Below are 19,797 nucleotides of genomic sequence, written 5' to 3'. Positions count from 1 at the left end.
TAATTTTCCCCTCATACTCCTGGATTTTTTTCTCTTTTTCTCAGCTGCTTCTTTTTCCATAATTTTATCTTCTATTTCACCTATTCTCTCCTCTGCCTCTTCAATCCGAGGCGTAGTTGTCTCCATTTTATTTTGCAGTTCATTGATAGCATTTTTTAGCTCCCCCTGGCTGTTCCTTAGTCCCTTGATCTCTGGAGCAAGAGATTCTCTGCTGTCCTTTATACTGTTTTCAAGCCCAGCGATTAATTTTATGACTATTATTCTAAATTCACTTTCTGTTATATTGTTTAAGTCATTTTTGATCAGTTCGTTAGCTGTTGTTATTTCCTGGACGTTTTTCTGAGGGGAATTCTTCCGTTTCGTCATTTTGGATAGTCCCTGGAGTGGTGCGCGACTGCGGGGCACTTCCCCTGTGCTATCTTGAATAACTTGCGTTGGTGGGTGGGGCCGCAGTCAGACCTGATGTCTGCCTCCAGCCCACTGGTGGGGCCACAGTCAGACTGGTGTGTGCCTTCTCTTCCCCTCTCCTGGGGGGCAGGATTCACTGTGGGGTGGCGTGGCCCGTCTGGGCTACTTGCACACTGCCAGGCTTGTGGTGCTGGGGATGTGGCGTATTAGCTGGGGTGGATCGCCAAGGTGCACAGGGGCAGGAGGGGCAGGCTCAGCTAGCTTTTCCTTCAGAGATCCGCTTCGGGAGGGGCCCTGCGGCACCGGGAGGGAGTCAGACCCGCCGGAGGGATGGATCTGCAGAAGCACAGCGTTGGGTGTTTCTGTGGTGCAAGTTCCCTGGCAGGAACTGGTTCCCTTTGGGATTTTGGCTGGGGGATGGGCGAGGGAGATGGCGCTGGTGAGCGCCTTTGTTCCCCGCCAATCTGAGCTCTGTTGTCCGGGGCTCAACAACTCTCCCTCCCGTTGTCCTCCAGCTCACCTGTTCTCCGAGCAGAGCTGTTAGCTTATAACCTTCCAGATGTCAAGTCCCGCTTGCTGTCGGAACACACTCCGTCCGGCCCCTCCGCTTTTGCAAGCCAGACTCGGGGGCTCTGCTTGGCTGGTGGACCGCCCCTCTGCCCCGGCTCCCCCTCACCAGTACGCCTAGCGTGCACCGCCTCTCTGCCCTTCCTACCCTCTTCCGTGGGCCTCTTGTCTGCGCTTGGCCCCGGAGACTCCGTTCTGTTAGTCTTCTGGTGGTTTTCTGGGTTATTTAGGCGGTGTAGGTGGAATCTAAGTGATCAGCAGGACACTCGGTGAGCCCAGCGTCCTCCTACGCCGCCATCTTCCCAGGATCCTGGAATCGCTATTTGAACACAAGTAGTCCGGCTGCAGTGTGTGTTCTCTGGAAGGATCCTGTGCTGAATGTACCTCCTGATTTCACCCATGTCTGCACAATTCATTCCCAGGATGTGGCAGCACATAACATTCCCACCACGGGAGTGGGAGCATAAGGACTGCTCAGAGGCCCCCTTTTCCTGATGGTCCTTTCTGGGCAAGGCAAACATGCTTAGCGCCTTTCTACTGATATCCTTAGCTAGGCCACAGCTAAGACAAGGTCTGGGCCCTGGACGTTCCCAAATTCACATTTGGGTCATGGGGAGGGGTCCTCTGAAATCCAGGTCCTTTGGGAGGAAATCACATAAGGAGTTAGGTTATGCCTGGGGCTAATGAGCCTCAGGAATGCAAAGATTAACCTCTGCCTGTGCCAGACCCTCCTCAGGGCCTCCAGGGATCCACACTCCAGGACTCCCAGCCCCCTTTACCTAGAAAATAGATGTTGCAAAATAGATAAACAGGCAGGTAGCAAAGGCAACCTGCAGCACCAAAATAACTTTGGTCACTGAGGTGAATCCTATGGAATGGCACAACTTTGCCCTCCCTCCTCCACCAGGCCTCAAAGCTTCCTCTTCCTGGCCTTTGGCAGTATCCAGCTTGTAAGCAGATGAGTCTTTGCTGTGGGACCCATAATGTTTCTGGCAGTCAGCCACCATAGGGGGAAGTAGAGGCACACTGGCCAGGAGGGGGTTGTTGCCTAGCAACCCTAATATGGCACAGTAGACCCAAGGAGTATGTGTCCTCTCCGTTGGTCTACTCCTGACACAAAAGTAGAAAGGGAAAATGAAGGGGGTGGGGGAAGAAGACTGGTGACAGTCTCTCCTTGATCAATCTGTAGTCAGGCTCTTCTCAACTATCTTTTCAACTAGTTTCTGATTTTTGAGCTTGTGTTTGTCTCTGCATTGTACAATTTTAGCAAAAATTTAAGTCCACTTGGCCAGAATCCCCAATTTTTGCTGTCTCATCACCCTTGATATCTGATTGGGTTTCTCATCCTCCACCATCCCTCAGGTGATGTGTTATCATTCTGGCCTACCTTCAGGAAGAACACTGTTTCTAGTTTTAAAATAAATAAGTCATGAGGGTAAGATATATAGAATAAGAAATATAGTCAATAATATTATAATAACTTTTTATGATGATAAGCATTTTGTAATGTATAGAATCATCAAATCACTATGTTATACACCTGAAACTGATATAATATTGTATATCAACTGTACTTCAATTAAAAAAAAATTAAAGGATCCTGTTAGGCCAGTTTAGCCAGAATCTCCTCTTTACCCCTGATGTTTCCGTCACCACCACCACCCCACCAATCCCATTTCTGGGCTACAAATTCCCACTTTTCCTAATTGTATTACAAGTTGAACCCAATATCTTTCTTCTACTGTAAAACCCTATTGTAGCAGTCCCCCGCATAAAGTCTGCCTCACTGTCTTTAATAAGTGTCATGAATACTTTTTCTTCAACAGTGGCATGATTGTTTCAGGATGAAGAGCTGAAATTTCCAGGCACAAAGTGAGGCTTTCCTCACAAAGAACACCATTCAATAAAAGTTTATATATGGTAAAATAATTTTAACAACTACCTGGAGAAGCATTGCTGGCGAGCTAGCTACATAGAGCCAGCTCTCCTTGGAATCCTTCCATGGGCTGCCAGACTTCTTGAAAATCCAGAAACCAGGCTAGATCTTTTATCCACATATCCAGCTCTTACTCTTTGAGGCTCCTTTTTGGCCTATTACACCATCATCTTGAATGCAAGGTCCACCCTGTGTACTTTCCTACTAGATATGGATCCTAGTCAAATGATAAGGAAAATAATAAGGCATTTGTGTCTAGAAAATGTAAATAACTCTTTCAGCTCAATAATAATAAAAAATAACCCAATCAAAACAAGTGCAAAGAATTTGAATGTATAATTCCCTAAATGAGATACACAAATGGCCAATAAGCAAATGAAAAGATACTCAAACATCATTAATTATCAAGGAAATGCTACCAGTGAAATTCACAATGAGATACTACTTCACATCTACTAGGATGGCTAGAACCAAAAATTTAGATAACAATGTTGACATGGAAGATGTGGAGAAATAGGAACCCTCATACACTGCTGGTGGGAGCAGAAAATGGTACAGTCACTTTGGAAAATAGTCTGGTGGTTCCTCAAATGATTAAACATAGAATTACTATTATTAACCAGCAATTCCACTCCCAGGTATATATCCAAAAGAAATGAAAGCATGTGCCCATATAGAAACTTCTGTGTAAATATTTATAACAGCATTATTTACAATAGCATAGGTGGAAACAACCTAAATATCCATCAATAGACAAATGGATAAACAAAAGTGGCATATCCATACAATGGAATATTATTCAGCTGTAAAAAGGAACGAAGTACTGATATATATGCTACAACCAAGTGAAAGAAGCCAGTCACAGAAGACTGCATACTATATGGTTCCATTCATATGAAAGTTCATAAAATGGAAATTATATTGAGGCAGAAAATAGATTAATGGTTGCTTATGGCTGGATAAAGAGATGAGGGAATGGAGGGATGATAGTTAAATGGTTTCTCCTTGAGGTGATGAAAATGCTCTAAAATTGATTGCTATGGTTACCACAATTTTTTTTTTATTTGTTCAGCCAATAATGGACACTTAGTTTGCTTCCATATCTTGGCTATTGGAGATAATGCTACAATGAACATGGAGGGTGAATATATCTTTTTGAGTTAGTGTTTTCATTTTCTTCAGATAAATATCCAGAAGTGGAATTTCAGGATCATATGGTAGTTCTAATTTTAATTTTTGAAAATCTTTAAACAAATTTTAATTCTAGTATAGTTTACATACAGTGTTATATTAGTTTCAGGTGTAGAATATAGTGATTCAACAATTCTGTACATTACCAAGTGCTCATCATGACAAATGTACTCCTTGATCCCCCTCACCTATTTCACCCCTTCCCCCCACCCACCTCCCCTCTGGTAACCATCAATTTGTTCTCTATAGTTAAGAGTCTGTTTCTTAGCTTGTCTCCCCCCTCTCTCTTTTTCTTTGCTCATTTGTTGTTTCTTAAATTCCATGTATAAGTGAAATCATGGTATTTGTCTTTCTCTCTCTGATTAACTTATTTAACTTAGAATTATACTCTCTAGCTCCATTCATGTCATTGCAAATAGCAAGATTTCATTCTTTTTTAATGGCTGAATTTTCATTTTGGGTGGAAACTCCATACTGTTTTCCACAGTGGTATATACAATGGACTATTATTTAGCCATGTAAAAGAGTGAAATCTTGGGCCACCTGGGTGGCTCAGTCAGTTGAGTGTCCCACTCTTGATCTTAGCTCAGATCTTGATCTCAGGGTCATGAATTCAGGCCCTGCATTGGGCTCTGCACTAAGGCATGAAACCTACTTAAAAAAAAAGTGAAATCTACTTAAAAGAAAAGTGTAATCTTGCCATTTGCAACAACATGGATGGACATCAAGGGCATTATGCTAAGTGAAACAAGTCAGACAGAGAAAGACAAATACCATATGATCTCTCTTATATGTGGAATCTATAATTTTTTTAATGTTTATCTTAGAGAGAGACAGAGACAGACAGAGTGTGAACAGGGGAAGGGCAGAAAGAGAGGCAGACACAGAATCTGAAGCAGGCTCCAGGCTCTGAGCTGTCAGCACAGAGCCCTTAATGGGGCTCGAACCCATGAACTGCGAGATCATGACCTGAGCTGAAGTTAGATGCTTAACTGACTGAGCCATCCAGGTGCCCCAGGAATCTATAAAATACATAAATGCATGCATACATACATACATATGTAAAACCAAGCTCATAGATAGAGAAAAGATTGGTGGTTGCCAGAGGCAGGGGTTGGGGGATAGGAGAAATGAGTGAACTGGTTTTATTTATTTATTTTTAGTTTAAATAAATTTGATTTAAAAAAAATAAGGGGAAACTGGGTGAAGAGTATACATGAGTTCTTAGTACTATCTTTGCAACTTTTTTATAAATCTAAAATTATTCCAAAATAAAGAGTTTATTAAAAAATAAAAAGAGGGGGTACCTGGGTGACTCAGTTAAGCAGCCAGCTCTGGATTTTAGCTCAGGTCATGATCTTACAGTTTGTGAGATCAAGCCCCACATCAAGCTCCATGATGACAGCTCAGAGCCTGCTTGGGATTCTCTCTCTCCCTCTCTCTCTCTGCTTCTCTCTCTCTCTCTCTCAATAAGTAAACTTTAAAAAAATTAAAAAAAAGAGCAAAGGTGCCTGGCTGGCTCAGTCAGAGAAGCATGTGACTCAATCGTGGGGTCATGAGTATGACCATGTGGGGTATACAGATTACTTAAATAAATAAAACTTAAAAAAAATAAAAAATAAAAAGAATAGTCTTAAGATTCCTTGAACAGGATCTAAAGGATCTTAATTCAACCATCTATCCTGGACTTTTGTAGAGAGAGGCACTAGAGAATAATGCTTAAGAGTTGATTGGGTCCCAGTTGTGCAGCTTATTAGCTGTGTGACCATGAGTAAATACTTAACTCTTCTGTGCCTCAGAACAACAATAGCCAAACTATGCAGAAAGCTCAAATGTCCATCGACTGATGAATGGATAAAGAAGATGTGGTATACACACACACACACACACACACACACACACACACACACACACTGGAATATTACTCAGCCATCAAAAAGAATGAAATTTTTGCCATTTGCAATGACGTGAATGGAGCAAGAATGTATTATGCTAAGTGAAATAAGTCAATCAGAGAAAGACAAATACTATACGATTTCACTCATATGTGGAATTTAAGAAACAAAACAGATGAACATGTGAAGGGCAGGGGGGAGAGAAGAGAGGGAAACAAACCACAAGAGACTCTTAAATGGTAGAGAACACACTGAGGGTTGCTGGAGGGAGATGGGTTGGAGATAGGCTAGATGGGTGATGGGTATTAAGGAGGGCACTTGCTGGGATGAGCACTGGGTGTTGTACGTAAGTGATGAATCACTAAATTCTACTCCTGAGGCCAATATTGTGCTGTATGTTAACTAACAAAAATTTAAATTAAAAAAATAAAATAAGATAATAAAAAGGAGTTGATTGGGTCCCAGTTTGCTGCTTATTAGCTGTGTGACCATAAGTAAATTATTTAACTCCTCTGTGCCTCAGTTTACTCAGCTCTAAAATGAGGATAATAATACCACTTACCTCGTAGGTCATTTGTTAATGAGATTGGTATTTGTTACTGAGTTAATATTTTAAAGTCTTAACAATGCCCAGCACTAGTAAATGTTATTTAAGTGTTTGTTAAATAAAATATAAAGTAATATTGCTACAAAAAGTGCTGGATAGGCCCTACTTATGCAACAGCCCATCATATACCTCCATGAACATCCATTGGGTTCATATAATAAATACATCCAGAATATAATTTAGGGCTATTTATGAAACTGTCAACGTCCCAAAAAGGTGACCAGCAAAGCTGCTTTAGTATAACAGGCTGCTTTGGGGACACAAGAAGTAGACTATCAGCTAATTATAGATGATGGTATGTCAGGGAGCAACCTACTAGACACTGGTGTGCCCTGGGCAGCATATGTATTCCTTCCTCTTCATATTCGCTTGGATTGCTTACTTCTTCCAATGCTTTCCCCACTCACTCTCTGACTAATTAAGACCTTTATTTCTTTAACACCCAACTTAAATCCTACCTCAGCTATGAGGCCTCTTGCGCCTGCTGCAGTCTTTCCTCTGAACTCAGACACTGCTAGCTGGTTCCTTCATGTGGCCAAGAGAACATGCTGTCTTCTGCACTTTTTTTTTTAATCTCCTCTTTCATACCAGAAGTACTTCCAGGGCACACACTGCCCATGTACCCCACACAGGACAGCCTCTCCATGGGAAGTGAAGCAATAATCAGTGTTCAAGACAGAATAGAAAGTCCATTCCTCCCTTCATTCATCACAGATTTACTGAGGTGCATGCTTGGGGCAAAGGATCTGGAGGATGAAAGAGTAGAGTCATTGTCCTTAGGAAGCCAATCTTGGATACAAACTTTACACACCAAATTAACAATACTATTTGCCTCTGGTGGGGGTAAGGAAAATGGTACAGGGGGAGACAACAAAGGAGGCTTTGTTTGACCTTTGTCAGTAATGTTCTTTAATATGTAATTATCTGGAGAAAAAGGATAAAAGGCTCCCAATGGCATAAAATTGAGGCAAAAGTGAGGAGAGGGACAATTCTGATAGTAGAGAAAGAGGCATTTGGAGTGTGGGGAAAACATAGGACAGGATTCATAGGACTGGAAGAAAAGCAATATGGGAGAGATAGGAAAGCATGACCCTTCCCCCAGTCACTCCACATCCTCAGTAGATTCTACCCCCGGCCTCTAATTTTTTTAAATAAAATCTTTGATGTAAATTGGACTGTACATGGGAACCAGTGAAAACCCATGTAATACAAAATAAATGTGCCCCCACTGACCGGGGTTCAGCCACAGCAGTTTTGTGTCAATGACTTCTATCTCTGTGTAGGTGCCCAGATAGGGAAAAAGACGTATGGTGCCAGCCCTAGAGGCCCCCAGTCTGGGGCTGAGACAGATAACAACTAAGCAAACAAGTAAATCCATAATCGCAATTTGTGATAAATGCTAGGAAGAATACATACCAAGAAAAAGCAAGAGGGCAGAGGGTTTACTTTAGACTTGGTATACAAAGAAGCTTCTCTGAGGAGAGGATACTTAAGCTGACGCCTAAAGCCTATGTTGCCAGCAGTACTAAAACTGGGGTGACAGCTGGGGAGAGTGCGTCACGTGAGGGGAGCAATGAAAGAGAGAAAGCTTGAAAAGAAGAAGAAGAAAGCATGAGGGGAAATAGGCAATAGGAGATATTATGTTCACAGAGACTCAAGGTAAATTACTTGCGCAAGATTATACAGCTAGTCAGCGACAAAATGAGAGAAATAATGAGCTCCATCCTGAGAGAGAAAATTGAACAGAAGGCTTCTGGAGCTTCAAAGTAGCATCCAGCAAGAGACCCAGGGACAAAACAACAGAGACAGGGACTCAGAACTTTCTAAGATTCTGGAAATGTTGTCAATATCCCAGCGTTAGTGACTCTTGTTAATCCTTCTCTGTTTCCCCAAAGGGGCTGATAGCAAAGCCTTTGAAAGAAAAATATGGAAAGCACTAGATTAATAAAAATGTCCAGGTGCCAGGCCATGGCCCCTTGTCTTAGGGGGCAGCAAAGAAGGGGAGCCTGCCAGCCTGGATCCCACACCTCATTCAATCTTGGGGAAGCTGAACCCCAAGGCAAAGAGCAAAGGAGCAAAAGCAAGCTGAATACCTGGGTTTGCAGAAGAATTCAAAGCAGAGAGGCTAGATGGTTAGAGACATTGTGGGGAATTGAAGGGGTGAAGGGGACTTAACATTTTATTGGAAGGCTCAGACAGAGAAGGTATCTTGCTCAAGGTCACATGGCAAAGCTGAGTGTGGAACCCAGCTGTGACAGATCCCACAGCCTTTCTATTAAATTGCCTAAGATGATTTTTTCCCACAACTCCTCTTTAATGTTGCTGTTGTTTCTAGAATGTTTTTAAAAGCGTGAGTGTGTATGTGAGAGAGAAGAGTGTGAGTGTGTGTTGAGAGAACAAATTAGCATGGATATGCTTCTGTTCCTTTTTAAAAAATGCTTATTTATTTATTTTTGAGAGAGAGATTGAGAGAGAGGGAGACAGTGAGGCAGAGAATCCCAAGCAAGCTGTGTACTGCCAGCAGAGAGCCTGATGTGGGGCTCAAACTCACAAACCGTGAGTATGACCTGAGCTGAAATCAAGAGTCGGATGCTTAACCGACTGAGCCACCCAGGTGCCCCATATGCTTCTGTCCTTTTATTTGCATATTTCCTCCACATTTACCTATAACTTGGTGGGATTATTAGAAAAATGTATTACTTGCTGGTAAGGCAACCTAATTCAGGAAGTCCCTAAACCTGAAGAATCAGGAAGTCGCTAAACCTGAAGAGAGATCCTTGAGGAATACTGAGGATCCCCTGTTGGCCAGAGCCTTTGGACTCTTGGGACAGCTGAGCAAGGGTGAAGAGAAAGCATCCAATAGTGTCCAGAGGCAGTGGTCCTGAGTTGTAGGCTGATGCTTCATAATTGAGCTTTTATGGGAATATGAACCTGGAAGGAAGGTCAGACAGTGACAGAGGAAGACTGCTGTCTGCCAGTGTCAGAGAGAGACAAGTCAGCTGAATGTTGAAAGAGCAAGAACAGGATAAGAGGCCTGGGGAGCTTGCCATCTTTCCCTGAGTCATTATTTCACTGTGTGGATTCCTTCAGTTGAAAGTGTCATCAATTCCCAGCTTCTCGGACATAGTAGAGATGTTAACAGCATGAGCTCTGAAGCCCCAAGTAACCTTGGCAAATCACTTAACCTCTCTGAACCTCGGTTCTCCCATCTGTAAATAGGGATAACAATAGTATCCATCTCATAGGATTTGCTGATGAGATTAAGTAACAGAGAGCAATTGGAACAGAGCCCGGCATGTAGTAAGGCCAGCAGTGCATGGTATATATCATTTTCTCACATTGAAAGCAAAGGTAAATGACTGTTGGACTGTCCATGCCACTGTATGCTTCTCTGGGGCCAAATTATAGAACCACTGGCCTGGAAGGAATGCTAGGTTTTCTGTAGTTCTTTCTTAAGTTTACACATGAGGAACCTAAGACTCAAGGGAGACAAGTGCATTTGAGGAAAGGAAAAAGGTTGTGCACATGCAAAAGGTAAAAAGAGAATGCTAAGGGATTTAGAATGGCTACAGTGCCAGGTGAAGGAGTGTGTGTATGTATGTGTTGGGGGTGGTGGGGAGAATGGAGGAGTGGAGAGTAGATAAGGCTATGGAAGAAGCAGAGACACGAATATAATGTGCTTTCATGTGAAAATCAGGAGTTTGACTTTTACCTAGACCAGCACTGCCCATTGAAGATATAATGTGAGCCACATATGCAATTTTATTTTTATTTATTTATTTATTTTTTAGAGAGAGAGAAGGTGCAAGTGAGTGAGGGGCAGAGGGAGAGAGAGAGGGAGAGAGAGAATCCCAGGAGGGGCAGAGAGAGAGACAGAGAGAGAGAAGAAAAACAGGGCTCACCTGAATTGGGGCTCGTGCCCACCTGAAACAGGACTCCAACTCATGAACAGTGAGATCATGACCTGAGCTGAAGTCAGACGCTTAACCAACTGAGCCACCCAGACACCCCATATATGCAATTTTAAATAGTCTAGTAACTACATTAAAAAAAAAAAAAGAAATAGGGACACCTGGGTGGCTCATTTGGTTGAGCATCTAACTCTTGATTTCAGCTCAGGTCATGATCCCAGGGTCATGGGATGGAGCCCCACGTCAGGCTCCATGCTGGAGCCTGCTTAAGATTCTTTCTTTCTCTCTGTCTCCCTCTGCCCCTCTCCCTGACTCATGCTCTCTCTCTCTCTCACTCTCTCTCTCTCTCTCTCTCAAATAAAAAATAATAGGGGCACCTGGGTGGCTCAGTTGGTTAAGCATCCAACTCTTGGTTTCAGCTCATGTCATGCTCTCATGGTTTGTGAGTTTGAGCCCCACATTGGGCTCTGTGCTGACAGTGTGAAGACTGCTTGGGATTCTCTCTCTCTGTCCCTCCCCTGCTTGCACTCAATCTCGCTCTCAAAATAAATATTAAAAAATAATAATAAAACAGAAGGAAAACTGTTAAAAAAGAAAGGAACAGGTGAAATAAATTTTGTTATTAATACAATTATTAATGACATACTTCACATTATTTTCTGAATACAAAGTCATTGAAATGTCATGTATTTTACATATATAGCACATTTCAATTCAAACTAGTCACATCTCAGGTGCTCAAGAGCCACATGTGACTAGTAGCTACTGTATTTGTCAGTGCAGATCTAGGCAATAGGGAGCCACGGAGGGCTGTAAGCAGGGCAGTGCCAGGGGCTGGTGTGTGTCAGAGCAAGACCGCTGGTGGTTATGGGAAAGGTGGATTGGGACAGGGGCCACTTAGGATTGCTATGCATAGTAGTGCAGGTTGTATATGGTACAGGGAGCATGAATGCAGGCTAAAATCTAGCCCGCATTCCACTTATCAAGCCAAGCACTCTGGCCCAACACTGCCAGCTCAGGGAAAGGTGGGCCTTTCCCTAATTGGTCAGCTCAGAGGCAGTGCCTGTTTTTCTCATTTTCACAAAGATGCTCCAGGAGCCCTGGAGAATACCAGACCAGTGTGGGAGGTCTGAGCCTCAGTCCACAACTCAGATGGATAAGAACTATTGCATCTCTTTATAAATCAAAGTTAATTCCATCCAGAGTTAAGTCTGGAGAGAAACTCAATGTTAGTTATTTTGGAACTCCTCACTCAGAATTGTGCATGACTTCTGGTATTATATACACACCAGGGCATGCGCTTTGGAATGGTGGTCATCAAGCCTACCTCACTCTGGTTAATGCTGAGATATCTGTTGGCCCCTCTGCAGGGCCCTTCAGGTGTGGCAGCACTCTGATGCTTTTGTGGAAAACTTTTGCTTTTGGTCTCAACTTCCTAGATCCCTCACCGCCACCTCACTACTTCTCTTTGGGGCCTTCTCTGCACACTTCCCAGAAGCCAGGGCAGGCTCTGCCATTCTTTCTCTTCTCCCCTTGTATTAGGGGAATCTCTTTTTCAATCTGGGAAAATCTTTTTCACTTTGTTTCATCCAAGATTTTTTTTTCTTTAATGTCAAACGTTTTCCTCTCCCTGGGGTTCAAGGCAGTTGTAAGGAAATACATGATTACTTTTTTTCTCCTCATTTTTCTCATCCCTCTCACCCCTGCCACCAGGTAGGCCCACAGTGGGGATGACGGCAGGAGCAAAGAGCACCAAGGAATGGAAAATGGCAGGAGCCAAAACTCTGAATGCGAACCTTCCCCTCCGTTCAATGGATCTGCAGCAATGGGCCAAACCCATTGCTTTGTTTTTGTCTCTATCTCCTCCTTTCTTTGTCCCCTCTCACTTGGCCTGAGCTTTAGTGCAGTCTGGAACTTGGGTTATTACTAGCCCAGGGAATGAGGAAGTACTGGAAAAACAAGGGAGTGAGGAGCACAGGAAAGCCACCCGGTAAAGCTGTTTATGGACTGTAGGGCTTACCCTTGACCGCTGTGTGCGTTGAACTGATTCTAATTAGCATAACGAAGACTTAGAACTGAGAGAAACGGTCTTCCTCTGTCTCGCGAGACCCAACTGACACTCCTGGATGGCCAATGTTAGGCAAGATCCGCTTAACGGTGCAAAATGTTAAAAACCCTAGCTGATGTTGGAAACACAGCCCACAGAAGGCACAAAATTAAAATAGCAGCATTCTCTGTAGGTGGGGGAAGGAAATGGGGGTGGCTATAAAGGGATACCAAGAGGGAAGTCTTTTGGGGTGATGGACCTGTTCTGTATCCTGATTGCTGTGGTGGTTGCATGAATCCATACATGGGTCAAAATTCATAGAACTGTAAACCAAAAGAAAAAAGTCAATTTGATTGAATAATAATTTTAAAAAATATAATTGTTTTTGAAAAACAAGGGCTTTGGAGCCAGAACTGCCTGGGTTCAAATTCTGATGCCCCACTTACTAGCTGTGTGACCCTGAAAAAGTTAACCCCCCCCTCTGTTCACGGGAGACAAATTAGAGGTCAGAAGGAATCACCATGTGAGTCACTGCTGGATGGATTTCAATATTTGTAACCAGAGGAAGAATAGCTGCTGTGGACTTATATTTTTGAGCCATCCAACCTGCCCAGCCATCACCCTTCCTCGCTTTACTCCTGACCTCCTTCTAGTTTTTGTACAGCTCCTAACCATTTTGGCCTTAGGCCTGCCCTTCAGTTCATTACTGGGTATGACCTTTTAAAATTAAAGTACTCCATAAGCTGTTCTCAAATGTGGCTGTCAATCAAAGTCTCTCAGACATTCTGCAAAACTACTGAAAAAAAAAAAAAAACTACTAAAAAAATGTCAGTGACATGAAAGACCAGCAGAAAGGCTGAAGAACTGTTGTAGATTACAGGAGTCTAATGGATAACTAAACACAGTATATGAATTTTGGATAGGATTGAAGGGAATGTCTATAGAGGCCATTATTGGGATATTTAAGGGAAATTGAATAGGAATTGGATGTGGAAGAATGTTCTTGTTCCTAGGAGACACACACTGAAGTATGTGGGGGTGAGTATAATGATGTCTGCAACTAACTTCCAAATGGTTCAGCAAAGTAATGATTATTTTTTTAAAAATTTTAAATATTAAAACAATATTTTTAAAAATTTTAAAATAATAATTATATGCATGATTTTAGTTGTGTGCTAGGTAGGTAGATAAAGCAAGATGGAAAAATATTAATAATTGGTGAAACTGGATGAAGGGTATATGGGTACCTATTGTACTAATCTTACAACTTTTTGTAGGCTTTGATGTTTCCAAATGTAAAGGGTTAGTAATAGAACATCACTTAGAAAAGGTTTTTCAAAATACACATGCCCTTTATTGCAGCCCCAAACTAAGGAACCTCTCCTGGATGGGGCCTGGGGATCTGCATTTTAATAGCTCTAGGTTACCTCTCCCCCACCCCCAACAAAGAAGCATCACTGTGAGAGCTTCATCTCAGACCCACTTCTGCTTCCTCTGGTTCTTTGTTTCTCTCAGGACCCAAACCCTGGCACTGGCTCTTTCTGGAAATGTTGCAGCTGGGCCTTCCTCCAACCCTTTTCAAAGCAGATGCAGCTAGGGGTTGGGCTGGTAAGAAGAGCAGTGAGCTGAGGATAGATCCTGGGGGCCCTTCAACATTTATCAGATGGGCAAAGAAAGAATATTCCATGAGAGACTGAGAAGGAAGGGCCAAGGGAGTAGGATGGAAACCTCAAGAATATACTTGAAGGAGAATGGAGATAGATGATGAGTCATTCTAGGTGTGCCTGGTTTAGAGATTCCGTCAGGATGAGGAGAGCTAAGTTGCTGTATCAGTTCAGAAGGGGACCATTTGGTGCTGGAGGAGAGTTTCTTGGCCAGCCCTCTGTTCCCTCCAGCAGACAGTCTGTGCCACAGGGCTGGCTGACAAGGGCACCTGAAATCTCAGGAGAGATTTCTTTACCAAAAGCAAGGTCTCTGGGAGACAGATGCTATCAAACCCTTGAGAGGAAGGTCAGAAGGTCAGGGTGTTTACCTTTGCTTCTCCTGCTGAGTTCTGGGACAGGACTTATAGTTTCTGGGAGGTGTTGTGTGAAAACACTCCAGGGTCAGAGAAAATAAACCCATTTGTTATTTGGGGATGGAGGGAACATGGAGTCTGGTGTCCACTGCTCCTAGCATCTGATGGGAGTGAGAGTGTCAGTATAGGCTGTTGGACAAAGTGCAGCCTTAGGGAAGGGAAGTAGAAACCTGCATTCTCTCCTTCACCAGGTGGCCCCACCACAGCTGGGGTGTCCAGTCAGTCATAAGGGGTACCCATTACCTCCCCGTGTCCCCCAGAGATATGTTGGCCCAGATGTGGATAAATCCTTTCTTTTTTTTTTTTAAGTTTATTTATTGAGAGAGAGAGAGAGAGAGAGAGAGCAGGGAAGGGGCAGAGAGAGAGGGAAGACAGAATCCCAAGCTCAGTCCCATGAAACATGAGATCACGACCTGAGCCAAAAACCAAGTGTTGGACACTCAACCGACTGAGCCACCCAGGTGTCCCCTAAATATTTTCACCCTTCAGTAAAGTCCAGTGAGATGGGCATTTTAAAAATGGAAAATGAAGGGGAAAACTAAATAAACAATGGAAATAAACAACAGTTGAGCAGCAGAACACTCCCTCCAATTTATCCTTCCCACAATGGACTGATAGAGCATTCCAGAATATACATCTCACCTAAAACTGCCAGGCTCAAACCTTGAAATGGTTTTTTGCTGACCTTAGAAATGAGTCCAAAATTTTAAATATGATGCATAAGGCCCTTCACAATCTGATGCCAGTTGACTTTTCTAGCTTTGTCACCCATGAATTTCCTTTTACACAGTCTACACTCCAGCTACCGTATGTCTCTCAAAGTTCCTAAACAAGTCATGCTTTATTCATCTCTGAACTTTTGCACATGTATGGCCACCCACCAGCCGCTTAAATCAAGCATAGTATTTCAGAGTACAGACTCCAGAATCCTGCTGCCAGCACTTAATCCCTGCTATGGGCAAGTTTCTGATCCTCTCTGCCTTTGTTTCTTCAGTTGAAAAATGGGGCAACCGATAGGGGTGAAGCAAGGATCAAGTGGGAGGCCTGGCACAAAGTGAGCCCATAGTACATGTTAGCTATTATTCAACAAACATTGATTAGCTGGCTGCCCAGTAGGTGGGAGGCCCTTTATATCCAACTGCTTCATGCTACTTACAGTGTAGAGGGAAGGGAGATACAGAAATAGGATATTGTCATACAGTGTGATCAAAGCAAGGATAGAGCTGTGTGAGCCGTGAGGAGCAACTTGTGGGTTCCCTCACTTCCACCTTTTCCTCAGCCAGATTCACCTCAGATTTGTTACCTCAAATTCAATTTTTAGCCAGACCCTGAGGTTCTAGGAAGATAGGAAAAAGTAGAGAATTTCCAACCTAGGGCTGGTATTCAGACTTTAGGCACTGGTATAGGGCTACTGGCTGTTAAAATGTTGAAATACTTTGATACTGATTGGCAAGTGCCCTGAGTACCCCCAAGTGGTCCTTAACCTCTCTCCCACCCTCCCTGTGCCTTGTGTAGTTTGGCTCTCAGGAGCACTGATTGGATACCATCAGGGGCTGCCCTTGTTCCCTGCCAGAGCTCACATGTGCTAGCTTGTCTGGCATTGTTCTTTGGCTCTGGTTGCCCAGCCAATGGTAGAGGCCCTGGGCACCATGAGCAAATGTGAATTACCATGTTGCTCCACGAGGATGCATTTTAAGTACCACCTCTGCTTGCACTTGGGGATATGGCCTGCTCCATGAGTCCCAGGAGCTGTCCCAGCTGCCTGCTGCCTTGGGGTAGTTTTTGGCCTTCGGGGCAGGTTGTGGCCTATGCCAACAATGACCTTTGGAAACCTGTGCCTATCCTCCAGCCTGGATTCCTTCCAGGAAACCATCCACATCACTCCAGAGGTTCCTGTTGCCTCTGAGACATGCCTACTCAACTCTATCAGTATTATCTGCACTGTGCCAGGTCTTATCCTGACATGACATTATGGACAAAGTCTGGGTGTTCTATGAAGCAGTACAAAATGGAACTTTCAGATCCAGGACTATCTGTGTTTGATTCCCAACTCTACTACTTCCTAATTGTGTGAATTTGAGAAAGTTACTCTGCCTCTCTGGGCCTCAATTGCCTCATCTGCAAAATGGGATACTAATAGTACCTACCTCGGAGGTACTGGGAGGAATAGAGGACATAGTAGTGGAAAGCACTTAAAAGAATGCCTGACACATAGTAAAAGCTCAGGAAAAATTATTATTTTTTAATTTAATTAAAAATTAATTTAATTAATCTTATTTTAATTAGTCTTTTGCTTTGAATATTTAATGGGCACCATTAGGCATATTTTCAGACATTTTTACCTTGTTTTCTTCTTTGATCTGCACAACACCTCCAGAGAAGTAGATACGAAAGGTATTGATCAGCATCCCGATTTTTAAGGTGAGAAAACTGACGCTTGGCTATATCAAGGGATTAAGTGATATTAAATGGCCATGGTAAATGATGAATTCTCTGACTCCCCATTTAATGTTATCTTTTCTGACCAGGGAAAACCGAAGTAGGTGGATCACTATTCATTCAATAAACATTTATTGAATGGCTACTATGTATCAGGCACTGTGCTGGGTACTGAGGATATAATAGTGAACAAGACAGGTCCCTGTGCTCCTGGGAAAAGTGGGAAAAGATAGTTAATAAGCAAGTACATAATAACACAAAGGATGCATCATTAATAAGCAAGTACATAATAACACAAAGGATGCATCAGTTTTGGTGATGAAAATAACGCAGGGTGATGTGATAAAGAGTAACTGTAGGAGATAGGGTGGTGAAGGAAGGTTTTTCTGAGGAGGGGACTTTCTTAACACAGAGGAGCTGACCTTGAAACCTTCTCACCTTGAATACATAACTGGGATCTGGGAGGAAAATTCTCCTAAAAAGGGAGCTTCCAAGCCCTGCTCAGAGATGGGGGGACACCACAGACAAGTGGAAGGAGCAGGAGGGAGGGCTGTAAGTTAACGGTGACTCAGCCCAAAGTCAGAAAGACTTACTAAATGGGAGACTTTCTGGGGGCCCCTGGGTGGCTCAGTTGGTTAAACGTTAGACATCAGCTCAGGTCATGATTTCATGGCTTGTGAGTTTGAGCCCCACATCAGGCTGTCTGCTGTCAGCACAGAACCTACTTTGGAGCCTCTGTCCCTCATTATCTCTGCCCTTTCCCAGCTTGTGCTCTCTCTCTCAAAATAATAAAACATTAAAAAAATAAATTGGAGACTTTCTGGAAAGAGGCAGAAGAGCAGTAAACTTGTGAACAGTGGAAGGGGATATTATCCTTATAGGTATGACATTTAAATATATTTAAAAATAAAGTTTATTGAAATATAATTTAGATAAAATAACATTCACTAGCTTTAAGTGATGAGTCTTGAGAAATGTATACACATACCCATGTTAAACATCTTTCCTATCAAGGTATACAGTTAACATTTCCATAACCCTAAAATGTTTTCTTGTGATCCTTTGCAGTCAGTTCTGGTCAGGTATTTACAAAGGTCCCTCAGTTTGGGTTTATCTGATGGTTTCTCATGAGTAGACTGGGGTTAGGGGTTTTTGGCAAGAATGGCACAGAGGTATGCATCCTTCTCATGACATCTTATCAGGAGGTACACGATATCAATATATCTTTACTGATGATGTCAACTTTGATCACCTAATTAAGGTGTCACTGATGGCCTCATCTGTTGTAAAGTTACGATTTTTGCCTTTGCAATAAATAAATATCTTGGGGGAGGTGCTTTGAGACTATCCCATGAAGATTTAAATTGGCCTTATAGGAGACTTATATGTTGAATTAAAGAGTGATGCTTTATTTAGTTTTTTTACTAGTCAGGAGCGTGGTCTATTTTCCTATTTATCTGTTTTCCATTAGTTTTTCTCATTCATGTTTTATAGTTTGTTTTTTAGTAAACATGGACTCTGAGAGTGTGATAGAATGGAAACAACATTGTATTTTACATGAGGCAAGCCTGGATTTGAATCCCAACTCTCTCACTTACTGGTCATATGGCCTAGAAGGAGGGCTTTAAACCTGAGTCCCTAATTTCTCATCTGTAAAAACGTCTAATAGGAAACCGTCTTATGAGGTGTTTGAACAAATTAAAGCACTAGGCCTGTCTGGCACTCAGTAAGTGCTCTGTAAATGTCATTTCTTGCCTTCCTTAATTACCAAGTGTTTAATATTATTGTCACGGTGGCAATTAGACTCTCCCCTTTTCGGCTGGGTGGCTCTAGGATATAGAAATTTGACAGATTCTTTCAGATTTTTTTTCATGTTCTGACAACACAGACACTTTATTGCTGGGGAACATGTCTCTAAGTGCCTGGGGAGAAAGCAGCTGGAATTATTTTAGTTGATAGCAGATTCTTACAACTCACAAGTATCTTTTATCCTATACCTTTGCAAAACTCATTCATTACCTCTGGTATTTGGGAATATGCTTTTCATGGATGAATAAATATATCTTATGGAGAAGTGGCATTTTTATTTCTCCCTCTCTTATATTTGTACTTTTTACTTATTTTTCTTCCTTCATTATAGAACTATTTTATAGAATTTTAACAGGGAAAATCTTATGTGATTCCTGTCTTTAACCAGAATTAAAATAATACGAGCTTTTGTTTGCAACAATGTACTCTCAGGTTAAGCAAGGGAGAAAACCCTGAAACACCCCTCTCCTCACCCCTGAATTTTTTAAGGTTTAAGTGAAACTTTGTTTTCTTTGTTTAGTCCTCCTTGATCCAAATTTTATTTCTCTTTTCCCAAACTTGTTTGATCTGTTGTTTGTTCTCTTCCTGAGTTTTTAAAGCAGGGACTTAATTCCTTGTTGCTTTTTTGTACTGATACGGGTTTTGGGGCAATACATTCTCTATTGCCTTGGAAATCTCCCAGGAAGTGTTACTCCCGTAAAGTCAGTCTTACCAATTTTTCCTTTTACCTCATGCTCCATTATCGTTTGGTATGGCACTGTTACTGATCCTCCCTGTTACAATTTTTGATATTTTGTTCAGCATGGATTTGGGGGTCATTAATTTCAATTTTTCAAAATAGTGCATTAAAACGTTTATTTTGATTACTGAGATTTTGGTTTCCCCCTTAAATTTTGTCCCTGAGGCAAGT

Source organism: Panthera onca, chromosome X (genome assembly GCF_046562875.1).
Source record: "Panthera onca isolate mPanOnc1 chromosome X, mPanOnc1 haplotype 2, whole genome shotgun sequence".
Lineage (NCBI taxonomy): Eukaryota > Metazoa > Chordata > Mammalia > Carnivora > Felidae > Panthera > Panthera onca.
The sequence above is the reverse complement of the archived record's forward strand: the minus strand, read 5'-3'. Positions refer to the sequence as shown.